Raw genomic sequence first — 14,535 nt, 5'->3', positions numbered from 1 at the left:
TCCTTTGCAGAAGCTCCATTTTTACAAGTCGGTGTCCTTCTCACTTAGAGTGGTCTACAATTTGTATATGTTAAGCCTCCTTGATTTCTTATGCGTGAGTATGGCGGCCCCCCTTACTAGGTTTGGAAGGCAAGAGTTTACTTTCCTCAACTCCCTGATTTTGAACTTCACTCAGTCTATACAATTTCACAACATTCCCTATGGCGATTAACTGCTTATCACATAATGTGAAGGGTTTTAACTCCCCAGTTAAGAGGCGCAAAGCCTTTACCTTTTATAAGCAACTGGGTGCAAAAATTCTCCTCTTACAAGAGACGCATTTTGCCCAATCCTGACATCCCAAATTCTTCCACAGAAACTTCCCCCAAGCCTTTTATTTTCTGCACCAATCGAAAAGCAGGGGCGCCGCTATACTCCTGCACTCCGCCTTCCCTATGGAAGTAAAACAAGTGTATAAAGATAAGGACAGTAGGTATGTTATTATTAAGGGTCTTATTCACAATAGAGAACTGACAATTGCTAGTATTTACACCCCTAATGACTCCCCAGCCTCTTTCTCTAAATCCTACTTTGACCGCCTATCTCTTTACCAATCATCCTATATGATAATTGGGGGGGATTTTAATTTGGTGGCTAATTCCACTCTAGATAGATCTACTATGGCACCTACCTCTAAATCCTTTACTCGATCACTCTCCAATGGTCTGTTGGAACATCAACTGGTAGACACCTGGAGAGCGCATAACATTGGAGGTAAGGAGTATACCTTTTACTCCCACCCACATAATAGTTATGCGAGATTGGATTATATTTATACCACCCCCATTATTCTTGCTAACTCCACGGATGCATCTATTCATCCTTGTGCCTGGTCAGACCATCATGTAACTGCCTTTACTACTGATTTTATCAGACTGGCTCCCACCACTCACTCAGAGATTGAATGAGGCACTCCTCTCAGATTTAGCGGTAGAAATGGAGGTAGCACAAACTATAGAGGAATATTTTACCATCAATGCCATTCCAGAAACTCCCCTCTCCACGGTCTGGACTGCACATAAGGCGGTTTTAAGAGGAAAACTTATTAGTATAGCCTCGGTCTGGAACAAGAATGACAGACATAAAATTTTAGTCCTCACGAAAGAGCTGAATAGTCTTTATAAGAACACTAACTCCCTACATTTAGAATCCACTAGGCGTTCGATTGACCAAAAAAGATTAGAATTAGACCCCATCCTATCGAAAAAAGTGGAAAAGGCTCTTCGATGGTCCAAAGCCAAATTTTTGCTCCACGAGGGCACCTCTTCTACTCTTTTCGCCCGCAAGCTGAATGAATCTACCCGTCCGCCTCATGTTTATAGATTGACTCCCCCTGGCCATATTACTTCTCATCCCCAGGAGGTCCTTAAAATATTTGAACAATTTTACTCGACCTTGCTGGCACCATCTCAATTTAGACCCTCACAGAGTGATGAAGCCTGGTTTCAAAATATTCCTATACCGAGTCTCACTCCTACAAAATTGGAAATGCTAAATGCGCCCATTACACCCTCAGAGGTCATGAATGTAATAAAATCCTTAAAATCAGGATCCGCCCCAGGCCCGGACGGATTTTCTTCTTTATACTATAAGAAATTTTCTGCCCCCCTTGTTATTAGATTGGTTCATCTCTTCAACTGGGTATTGCAGGGAGGTAGTTTCCCCAAAGAGATGTTACTGGCCAATATGTCCTTAATACCGAAACCGAATAAAAATCATACACTTCCCCAAAATTACAGATCCATATCTGTCATAAACAATGATCTTAAAATATTTAGCAGAATCCTAGCAGACAGGTTGGCAAGTATAATCCCCTCACTTATATCCCCCTATCAGTTAGGTTTCATTCCCCACAGACTCATCACAGATAACATACGCCTAGCTACTAATATAATTCAGAATGCCAATTTGTTCTCACGGAAGCTCTTTATGCATAGCTTAGCTATACAAAAGGCATTTGATAGTGTCTCTTGGGACTATATCACCACTCTCCTACAACGTATGGGTTTCCATGGAGAATTTCTACAGGCTTTCCTGGCCCTTATTGTAGCCCTAAGACGAGGATCAAACTCCCTGGCTGTTGCTCGAGGTTCTTTAGCCTGGGCAAGGGCACCAGGCAAGGGTGCCCTCTCTCCCCTTTGATCTTCGCTTTAGCACTCGAACCCCATGCAATAGCCATACTTCAAAATTCAGATATCTCTGGGTACTCTAAAGGCCACTCGGAATACGAATTTGGTATGTACGCAGACGATGTTCTGATGTTCCTCACTAACACCTTAATTGCCCTACCAAACTTACTGCAGACCCTATCGAAGTTTGCGGGGATCTGTAGCCTTTCGATCAATATGGCAAAGTCGGTGGCCCTGCCGGTGGGTTTTTCACCTGAGGAATTACACCACCTTAAACTATCCTATTCCTTCACGTGGGCTGAATCACACCTCTCATACTTAGGTATTAACCTGACTGGAGATTTCTGCAGACTTTTTGATGTTAATTTCCCTCCGATGATATCTAAACTGAAAGGGATTCTCAAACTATGGTCACACCTGCACATTTCATTTCTAGGTAGGGTTACCGCACTCAAGATGGCAGTTCTCCCCAAACTACCTTTTTAGAACCCTTCCAATCAGACTTTCCAAAAATTACCTGCACACTATCCAGACCCTTTTCAATAGATTTATTTGGCGTGACAGAACCCCACGATTTTCCAAGGAAGTTCTGTATTGCTCCTCTAAGAGAGGTGGTCTGGGTGTCCCTCAGATCTGGTTCTACTATTTAGCCAGCAGATATACTCAACAGGCCCAATGGAACATTAAAAACTCCAGAGTCCCCTGAGTCCAATTTGAACAAGACTCTATCACACCCCAATATCTCCCGGGTTTGATGTGGTCTAATAACTCTTCCAAACCAGATTCGGGCTCTAAGAACTTGATCACCCAGGTAGGGCTGCGGCTCTGGGATCAATATAAGAAGACATATAACCTTATATCATCAACTCCCTTAGGAGCCTCATTCCTGGGAGAGTGAAGGGTTAGTGTGTGGGTGTGGCGCTGTCCTAATTTATAGAAATACTTGGTAAATTGTGTGTAGCCAAATCCCATATATAAAGTCGCATAAACCAAAATTGCAAATAAAAAGAAAATTCAACGAAAATAAAAACAAAACATAAAACAGCAAAGTGACTCCCTTTGGAGTGTGTAGGTGTAACGTTGTCCTAGTGGAGAAAAAAGTGGAGAAAATGGAAAAAAATGGAAAAAATGGAAGAAATCGCATAAAGGACTGCTTCCTCCACAAATGTGATTTCCACCAAGGTGGAAAAAACAGAAGGTAGGTGAAGGGTTAGTGTGTGGGTGTGGCGCAGTCCTAATTCATAGAAATACTTGGTAAATCATGTGTAGCCAAATCCCATATGTAAAGTCGCATATAAAGTATAAACCAAAATTGCAAATAAAAAATTCAACGAGAATAAAACCAAACATAAAACAGCAAAGTGACCCCCTTTGGAGTGTGTAGGTGTAACGTGGTCCTAGTTTAAAAAATACTTTGTAAATCGTGTGTAGCCAAATCCCACAGGTAAAATCGCATGTAAATTATAAACAAAATATAAACAAAATCGCATATAGCAAATTTAACGGCTAGGTTGGCCCCCTTTGAATTGGGGGAGGGGGAAGGGGAACAGGGGATGAAATCAAAAAATGACTTTAGCCAAAGCTATTCCATCCGCATAAAAACCCATATAGTGATTGGCAAACATAACATTGCTGAATAATTACATAGGTTAAATTGTGACTAGTGCTCAGTGCAATTTAAGTGAAAAACTTGACATCTTTGTAAAACAAGGCAGGTATTTGTATAAATCTTGGTGACCAGGTGCTCGTGTCTTGTGATCATGCGGACACTCACCAGCTTCTTTAACCCCTGCGGGGGTAATGCGCAGTCACAGTGTATGCCACTGTGCGGCAATCCACAGGCTGTTTCTGGGTCACGGTGACGTTTTAGGCATAAGAGAAGAAAGAGGAGATTCCATAGCGTAAAACCATAAAACACTCTTTATTGAACGCAGATGACAGAATGGTACTCACATTTAAGCAGTTTATAATAGGCAACCAAATGTCATCAAAACAGGAGAGCGTCAGATTCAGGTTGGTGATCCTCTGGGAGAAGATGCAAAAGCGTCAGAATAGGCCACGCCCTACGCGTATGACGAAACGCGTAGGGCGTGGCCTATTCTCCTGTTTTGATGACATTTGGTTGCCTATTATAAACTGCTTAAATGTGAGTACCATTCTGTCATCTGCGTTCAATAAAGAGTGTTTTATGGTTTTACGCTATGGAATCTCCTCTTTCTTCTCTTATGCCTAAAACGTCACCGTGACCCAGAAACAGCCTGTGGATTGCCGCACAGTGGCATACACTGTGACTGCGCATTACCCCCGCAGGGGTTAAAGAAGCTGCCTAAAACGTCACCGTGACCCAGAAACTGCCTGTGGATTGCCGCACAGTGGCATACACTGTGACTGCGCATTACCCCCGCAGGGGTTAAAGAAGCTGGTGAGTGTCCGCATGATCACAAGACACGAGCACCTGGTCACCAAAATTTATACAAATACCTGCCTTGTTTTACAAAGATGTCAAGTTTTTCACTTAAATTGCACTGAGCACTAGTCACAATTTAACCTATGTAATTATTCAGCAATGTTATGTTTGCCAATCACTATATGGGTTTTTATGCGGATGGAATAGCTTTGGCTAAAGTCATTTTTTGATTTCATCCCCTGTTCCCCTTCCCCCTCCCCCAATTCAAAGGGGGCCAACCTAGCCGTTAAATTTGCTATATGCGATTTTGTTTATATTTTGTTTATAATTTACATGCGATTTTACATGTGGGATTTGGCTACACACGATTTACAAAGTATTTTTTAAACTAGGACCACGTTACACCTACACACTCCAAAGGGGGTCACTTTGCTGTTTTATGTTTGGTTTTATTCTCGTTGAATTTTTTATTTGCAATTTTGGTTTATACTTTATATGCGACTTTACATATGGGATTTGGCTACACATGATTTACCAAGTATTTCTATGAATTAGGACTGCGCCACACCCACACACTAACCCTTCACCTACCTTCTGTTTTTTCCACCTTGGTGGAAATCACATTTGTGGAGGCAGCAGTCCTTTATGCGATTTCTTCCATTTTTTCCATTTTTTTCCATTTTCTCCACTTTTTTCTCCACTAGGACAACGTTACACCTACACACTCCAAAGGGAGTCACTTTGCTGTTTTATGTTTTGTTTTTATTTTCGTTGAATTTTCTTTTTATTTGCAATTTTGGTTTATGCGACTTTATATATGGGATTTGGCTACACACAATTTACCAAGTATTTCTATAAATTAGGACAGCGCCACACCCACACACTAACCCTTCACTTACCTTCTGTTTTTTCCACCTAGGTGGAAATCACATCTGTGGAGGCAGCAGTCCTTTATGCGATTTCTTCCATTATTTCCATTTTTTTCCATTTTCTCCACTTTTTTAATTTTCTGTTCCGTTGCGCGGATACACCACTCATATTTCATTCCTGGGAGACCCTAGATTCCCCCCGGCATATGATAGCCCTACTTCCTTCCAACTTTGGATTGATCTAAATTTAACTACGTTAGATACGTTTCTTTTGAACTCAAAATGTACCTCTTTTTCACATTTACAAACGAATCATATCATATCCCGGCTGGGGAATTTAACCACTTCTTGCAAATTCAACATTTTTTCCAACAGCACTATCCTGGTCCTGACTCGGACTCTAATACACTGTATGAGGACCTATGCCACACATCCCTTCGTCAAAAAGGACTAATTTCGGTGGTCTATAAATTTTTAGAAACAACGACTGAGAGGCCGCTTTAAAGTATAGAATACAGTGGGAACGGGAACTCAGCCTTGCAGAAGGTGATCTAGATTGGACAAAAGGCTGGCAGAACTTGCACAGCTGCACCAAATCCACGATGGTGCGAGAGAAGCAACGACTGAGAGGCCGCTTTAAAGTATAGAATGAAGTGGGAACGGGAACTCAGCCTTGCAGAAGGTGATCTAGATTGGACAAAAGGCTGGCAGAACTTGCGCAGCTGCACCAAATCCACGATGGTGCGAGAGACTGCCATTAAGTTGGTGACTCGTTGGTACTATACCCCCGTACGCCTGAATAACATTTTTCCACAGTCCTCCACTTATGCTTTAGGGGTTGTACCCACCAAGGCTCCTTTTTGCACCTTTTTTGGGAATGCGGAAAACTACAGCCCACTTGGCATGAAATCCTGAAATTGATAGATAAGTTAGCAGGTAAACCCATTAGTTTGACTTACCGACACTGTATTTTATTTCAATCCCGCCAGATTCTTCCAAACCTTTTGTAAAATTGATTCATTCAATCTGTATTGCGATGCACTGGGCGATTGCTCTACATTGGAAGACACCTTCAGTTCCATTTACACAGGTAGTCACAAGAATTGACCACATGATGTTAGCAGACAAAATTTATCATACACTACATGACTCTATCCCCCATTATGATGCTAAATAGAACCCATGGTTCTTGTTTAGACTTCAAGACTGACCATTTTATTTAGGATACTATATATGTTATAATTTTTTTATGTTCTTTTCTTGTCTTTCCTCGCTGTATTTTTCTTTTCTCTGTTAATGTAAGACATTCAAATTCCTATTATAATGTCAATATATATATCTGACTTGATTAATTTCTTTTTGTGTACCTGATGTTCATAAATACTGCTTATCGTCTGTATTCTCTTACTCCTATTGATTTGATTGTCTTCATTTACCTATATATACTCTTATTGCTTAATAAAAGCCTTTGAAAACAAACAAAAAAAAGATCCATATTACCAACCAGACCTACTTTTATCTACAGAAAAGCACCATTTCTGAGAAATAGACTGGTACACAATGCTCTAGACCCACCTAAACAAATTAAAATATTCAAAAACCTAAAAGGATTCTATAAGTGCGGGAAATGTCTACCATGTGGGGTTAGCAAGAAAACCAACAAGAAGAAAATAAATGTTGCCTCCACAGCAAATGGAAATGAATACAACATCAAAGAACTAATAACGTGCAATAGTACCCACGTGACCTATATTATAGAATTTCCAGGCCACAAACAATATGTGGGGAGAACCACAAAGGCAGCTGTGTGTCAGAATCCGGGAACACATTAATAATATAAAAAATGGCTTTAACAAGCATAGTGTCTCGAGGCACTTTAGAGATTATCCCAGAAGAGATCCAACATTTATGATCTTCTATGCTATAGATAAAATTAAAGGCCACTGGCGATGAGAAAATAAAAAAATGTAAATTTCACAAAACGAAACAAAATGGATTTTCCAATTAGACACCCTCCAACTAGTAGGGCTGAACATAGACGTAGATTTGAATTGCTTTCTGACAAGTCTAAGTATTTACTCATCAAACCCCACCTTTCTTTATCTTCAATACAGAATTCAGTACTTTTTTCAGGTAGAACCCCTTTTTAAGGGCTGATGTTTTTTGAGTAATACATGGAGTCATCTCTACTACCATTAATTAAAATTCACTCTCTAGGATTCACATAGATCTATACTTTTCCTCATTAAGTTTATGTATATGTATTTTCTTTATTATATATATATTTTATGTACGCATTTATTACTCTGCATTTAGGGTTCTTTGATTATTATATGGTTCATATCCCCATTATTCACTGGCGAGTAGCATTTAATTTTAATTTAATTTTAAATGTATTCATGTTTTTATTACATTTTTTATTTTTCATAGTGATATATTAAGCTCCTTATACTGTAATGAAGTTATTTTTATGATTGCATATATGTTTAATACATTCCTTGGTGGACAAGTATGCTTAAAAATATGTTTTATCAAAGGTACAAAAGTTTTGGTTTTTATAGTGTGTAGTGACCCCGATTGGATATTAGTGTATGATGACCCCGACTGGAACAAATCCTATAGCTTCCAGTAAATATATAAACACTTTATTGCTGTAGCCATAGAATCAGTGTTGTGGGGAATCTTTTTACTCCCCCTTTTTTCAGTATTTATGATCTACTGAGAATGCCAGCGATTACCCCTATCCTATTCAACATATATCCACGGTATTAGGCTCAATACGAGGACATATACATTTTTTTAGTTAGATTGCAAGTACATCATCTTCTTTAAAATGGACTTTGGTCTTTAAAATCTTATCAAAAATGGCCGCCGTAGTTTTATGTGCAGGCCTATTAGGGACATTGCACACTATAAAATGACAGGAGGTGTAGCAAGATGGATGCTCCAGATGATGTCTTGAATGACGAAATGCATAGGATGGAGTTACAGAACGTCTTTGCGTCACTTCTGGTCAGGGCCATAGATGTTTGTTTTCCGTGGCGCCTGTTTTTCCATTTGCCTGTAATTCTTAAAACAAATGTGAGTATATCTCCAAATTTTTAATAAATAAACAATTTTAAAGAGGTATTATGCTATGGGCATTCTTCTCTTCTCCATATGGTAATCCGACGGAACGCCATTAGCAAATCACAGATCGTTCGGTTGTTTCCAGAGTGCTACACAGTGGCATATACTGTGGCTGCGCAGTACCCCTGGGGGGGGGGGTAAGGCTATTTAATGAGTGCAATCATAAAAAGAGCATGGATAAGATCACCAGCACTATTAGCATTATTACAAGCACTATTAACAGCATTATTTATGCAAAGCACTGGACACTTTTAAGAGCCACTTTGTTTATTTTTATTATTGCATCAAATGTGAAAAGTATTGTTTAAATATTTTTAGTTTTTTATTAAAAATATAATTATTGGTGCACATCTTTTCTTTTTTAGTTGGATTTTTCTTCTATTGTATTGCCATTATTGTATGTTTTTATAACTAACATTTTGCAGCAGAAGGTCAAACACCCGCATTTTTTCACATAAACACTTGAGGAACACATCATAGGAGTATGAACACATAGGGACATCATTCTCATACACGCCACTAGTACTAGTACACATTCTCATCTACCCTGTAGGTATTTATAATTTAGTGCTGTGCTCTGCAGAGGGTACAACACATAAGCACCAATCACTTTAAATATAAGACAACACTGTCATACATTTAACTATTTTTTTATATTTGTTTCTTTGGACACATTTTTAGCACTTTAACCACTTGAGCCCCGGACCATTATGCTGCCTAAGGATCAGAGGTCTTTTTCCAATTTGGCACTGCGTCGCTTTAACTGCTAATTGCGCAGTCATGCAATGCTGTACCCAAACGAAATTTGCGTCCTTTTCTTCCCACAAATAGAGCTTTCTTTTGATGGTATTTGATCACCTCTGCAGTTTTTATTTTTTGCGCTATAAACGGAAAAAGACCGAAAATTTTGAAAAAAAATGATATTGTCTACTTTTTGTTATAAAAAAAATCCAATAAACTAAATTTTTAGTCATACATTTAGGCCAAAATGTATTCGGCCACATGTCTTTGGTAAAAAAAATGTCAATAAGCATATATTTATTGGTTTGCGCAAAAGTTATAGCGTCTACAAACTAGGGTACATTTTCTGTAATTTACACAGCTTTTAGTTTATGACTGCCTATGTCTTGAGGTGCTCAAATGGCAGGGCAGTACAAAACCCCCCCAAATGACCCCATTTTGGAAAGTAGACACCCCAAGGAAATTGCTGAGAGGCATGTTGAACCCATTGAATATTTTTTTTTTTTGTCCCAAGTGATTGAATAATGACAAAAAAAAAAAAATATTTACAAAAAGTTGTCACTAAATGATATATTGCTCACACAGGCCATGGGCCTATGTGGAATTGCACCCCAAAATACATTCAGCTGCTTCTCCTGAGTACGGGGATACCACATGTGTGGGACTTTTTGGGAGCTTAGCCGCGTACGGGGCCCCGAAAACCAAGCACCGCCTTCAGGATTTCTAAGGGTGTAAATTTTTGATTTCACTCTTCACTGCTTATCACAATTTCGGAGGCCATGGAATGCCCAGGTGGCACAAAACTACCCCAAATGACCCCATTTTGGAAAGTAGACACCCCAAGCTATTTGCTGAGAGGCATATTGAGTCCATGGAATATTTTATATTTTGACACAAGTTGCGGGAAAGTGACACTTTTTTTTTTTTTGCACAAAGTTGTCACTAAATGATATATTGCTCACACAGGCCATGGGCATATGTGGAATTGCACCCCAAAATACATTTAGCTGCTTCTCCTGAGTATGGGGATACCACATGTGTGGGACTTTTTGGGAGCCTAGCCGCGTACGGGACCCCGAAAACCAAGCACCGCCTTCAGGATTTCTAAGGGTGAAAATTTTTGATTTCACTCTTCACTGCCTATCACAGTTTCGGAGGCCATGGAATGCCCAGGTGGCACAAAACCCCCCCAAATGACCCCATTTTGGAAAGTAGACACCCCAAGCTATTTGCTGAGAGGCATGGTGAGTATTTTGCAGCTCTCATTTGTTTTTGAAAATGAAGAAAGACAAGAAAAAACTTTTTTTTTTTTCTTTTTTCAATTTTCAAAACTTTGTGACAAAAAGTGAGGTCTGCAAAATACTCACTATACCTCTCAGCAAATAGCTTTGGGTGTCTACTTTCCAAAATGGGGTCATTTGGGGGGGTTTTGTGCCACCTGGGCTTTCCATGGCCTCCGAAACTGTGATAGGCAGTGAAGAGTGAAATAAAAAATTCACGCCCTTAGAAAGCCTGAAGGCGGTGCTTGGTTTTCGGGGTCCCGTACGCGGCTAGGCTCCCAAAAAGTCTCACACATGTGGTATCCCCGTACTCAGGAGAAGCAGCAGAATGTATTTTGGGGTGTAATTTCACATATTCCCATGGCATGTTTGAGCAATATATCATTTAGTGACAACTTTGTGCAAAAAAAAAAAAAAAAAATTTGTCTCTTTCCCGCAACTTGTGTCGCAATATAAAATATTCCATGGACTCGACATGCCTCTCAGCAAATAGCTTGGGGTGTCTACTTTCCAAAATGGGGTCATTTGGGGGGGTTTTGAACTGTCCTGGCATTTTATGCACAACATTTAGAAGCTTATGTCACACATCACCAACTCTTCTAACCACTTGAAGACAAAGCCCTTTCTGACACTCATTGTTTACATGAAAAAGTTATTTTTTTTTGCAAAAAAATTACTTTGAACACCCAAACATTATATATTTTTTTAAAGCAAATGCCCTACAGATTAAAATGGTGGGTGTTTCATTTTTTTTTTTCACACAGTATTTGCGCAGCGATTTTTCAAACGCATTTTTTGGGGAAAAAACACACTTTTTTAAATTTTAATGCACTAAAACACACTATATTGCCCAAATGTTTGATGAAATAAAAAAGATGATCTTAGGCCGAGTACATGGATACCAAACATGACATGCTTTAAAATTGCGCACAAACGTGCAGTGGCAACAAAATAAATACATTTTTAAAAGCCTTTAAAAGCCTTTACAGGTTACCACTTTAGATTTACAGAGGAGGTCTACTGCAAAAATTACTGCCCTCGATCTGACCTTCGCGGCGATACCTCACATGCATGGTGCAATTGCTGTTTTTTTTTTTTTTTTTTTTTTCTTTATTATTTTTTTTGCTTTTTTATCTTATTTTTAAACTGTTCCTTTCATTTTTTTTTTTTTTTTTTAATCATTTTTATTGTTATCTGGGGGAATGTAAATATCCCCTATGATAGCAATAGGTAGTGACAGGTACTCTTTTTTGAAAAAATTGGGGTCTATTAGACCCTAGATCTCTCCTCTGCCCTCAAAGCATCTGATGACACCAAGATCGGTGTGATAAAATGCTTCCCCAATTTCCCAATGGCGCTATTTACATCCGGCGAAATCTAAGTCATAAAATGCTCATAGCTTCCGGTTTCTTAGGCCATAGAGATGTTTGGAGCCACTCTGGTCTCTGATCAGCTCTATGGTCAGCTGGCTGAATCACCGGCTGCATTCTCAGGTTCCCTGTTGAGACAGGAGAGCCAGAGAAAAACACGGAAGACGGGGGGGGGGGGGCTTTCCCTCCCACGGCTTGTAAAAGCAGTCTAGAGGCTAATTAGCCACTAGGATTGCTTTTACATGAAAGCCGACCGCTGGCTGAAAAGAATGATACCAAGATGATACCTAAACCTGCAGGCATCATTCTGGTATAACCATTCAAAGTCGTGAATGGCGTACCTGAAGACAAAAAAATGGTTAACAATAAAGCACAGTAAATGGTAAAGTATAAAAAATTGCATACCTGAAAAGCAAACATGATCAAACATAATAACAATAAAACATTGCAGAATAGAATACAGTAAAAAGAGCAGAACAAGAGAGAGAGAATAGAGAGAGAGAGAACAATAAAACGACAACTATTTTTTTTTATTTTATATATATTTTTTTTTTTACACTTTTTTGTAACTAACTTTTATAACGGTAACCGGTTCCAGGTTCGGGTCTCTCAAAATGCGATGGCATCTTGGGAGACCCTGTGAAAGTGTGCCTAGTCTGTGCAATGCTGTACCCTACGCTAATACTCAACTAATGAATGGTAGCGTTCAAAACATTCACCAATGCAAAGACCAGGATTGTCAGGACAGGAGGGACAATAATAGCGGGTGTCACGCCTATATTCGCGCTTGCTGCAGACACGACATCTTTTTTGGGGGGGTTCGTTGGGTAGGGGTACTCAGGAGGACATAAAGAAAATGCCTCTCATGCAGCCGACTGCATTTGGTTGGGGATGTGAATGGGGGAAGTACGGGCGCTGCAGAAGCGGTGGGTTCCCAATTAGGATTGGCGAATGCAGCAGGAAGGGCACTATGGGCACGACGGGCCTGTGTTTGTCTTCTTGGTGGCAGCGGGACACTACTTGTGCTTGCCACCTCACCAGCTTGAACTGCACTTATGGGACTCGCCACGTCACCAAGTGTTACTGCAGTGCTGGTTTGACTACGACCGGGGTGTACTAGGCCGCTGGCGCTTGCCAGTTCAATAAAAAGCTACCAAAAAAACTGTTAGCGATCGCAGGGATCAGGCCTGACTCTGCGAATGCTGCAGTTATGCGTTAAGTGTTTTGCAAGTGACAGTGATCGATCGATACTGCACTTGGGTGGGCTGGGCCGGGCGGAGGGGCAAAATGCAGGTGCTAGCAGGTATCTGGGCTGATCCCGCCAACACTGCGTTTTTGGGAACCCTAAACTGCTGGGGACGCCAGTATAGATCTGATCGGATCAGATATTGATCCGTTCAGATACTATACCACTAAGGGAGGTGTACGGTGCGTGCGTGGGTGTTAGTGGAACTGGCGCTAATCTGACGCTGCTTGGGGCTGGTGCTTGCCAGTTCACCAAAATACTACCAAAAAAACTGTTAGCGATCGCAGGGATCAGGCCTGACTCTGCGAACGCTGCAGTTATGCATTTAGTGTTTTGTAAGTGTCAGTGATCGATCGATACTGCACTTGGGTGGGCTGGGCTGGGCCGGGCGGAGGGGCAAAACGCAGGTGCTAGCAGGTATCTGGGCTGATCCCGCTAACACTGCGTTTTTGGGAACCCTAAACTGCTGGGGACGCTAGTATAGATCTGATCGGATCAGATATTGATCCGTTCAGATACTATACCACTAAGGGAGCTGTACCGTGCGTGCGTGGGTGTTAGCGATACTGGCGCTAACCTGACGCTGCCTGGGGCTGGTGCTTGCTTGCCAGTTCACCAAAATGCTACCAAAAAAACTGTTAGCGATCGCAGGGATCAGGCCTGACTCTGCGAACGCTGCAGTTATGTGTTTAGTGTTTTGTAAGTGACAGTGATCGATCGATACTGCACTTGGGCTGGGCCGGGCGGAGGGGCAAAACGCAGGTGCTAGCAGGTATCTGGGCTGATCCCGCTAACACTGTGTTTTTGGGAACCCTAGCTGGGGACGCTAGTATAGATCTGATCGGATCAGATATTGATCCGATCAGATACTATACCACTAAGGGAGGCGTATGCTGCGTGCGTGGGTGTTAGCGGTACTGGCGCTAATCTGACGCTGCCTGGGGCGACGCATATCACCGCCGGGCGATCAGGGGGCTAAACCTTTATTCGGTAATAAACGGCGGGTGCTCTGACACTATAAAAAATAAACAAACTAACCAGCGTCACCCGTAACAGTTATACGGTGATCAGTGGTGAAAGGGTTAACTAGGGGGCCATCAAGGGGTTAAAACATTTATTCGGTAGTATATGGGGGTCCCTGTCGCTATAAAACGCTGACGGCGAACCTAAATATTTAGGTCCCTAACTAGCGTCACCAGCGACACTAATACAGCGATCAGAAAAATGATCGCTTAGCGACACTGGTGACAGGGGGTGATCAAGGGGTTAAAACTTTATTAGGGGGGGTTAGGGGGGTATCCTAGACCTACAGGGGGGTAATACTA

This window comes from Aquarana catesbeiana, linkage group LG09, assembly GCF_042186555.1.
Source record: "Aquarana catesbeiana isolate 2022-GZ linkage group LG09, ASM4218655v1, whole genome shotgun sequence".
Lineage (NCBI taxonomy): Eukaryota > Metazoa > Chordata > Amphibia > Anura > Ranidae > Aquarana > Aquarana catesbeiana.
The sequence above is the reverse complement of the archived record's forward strand: the minus strand, read 5'-3'. Positions refer to the sequence as shown.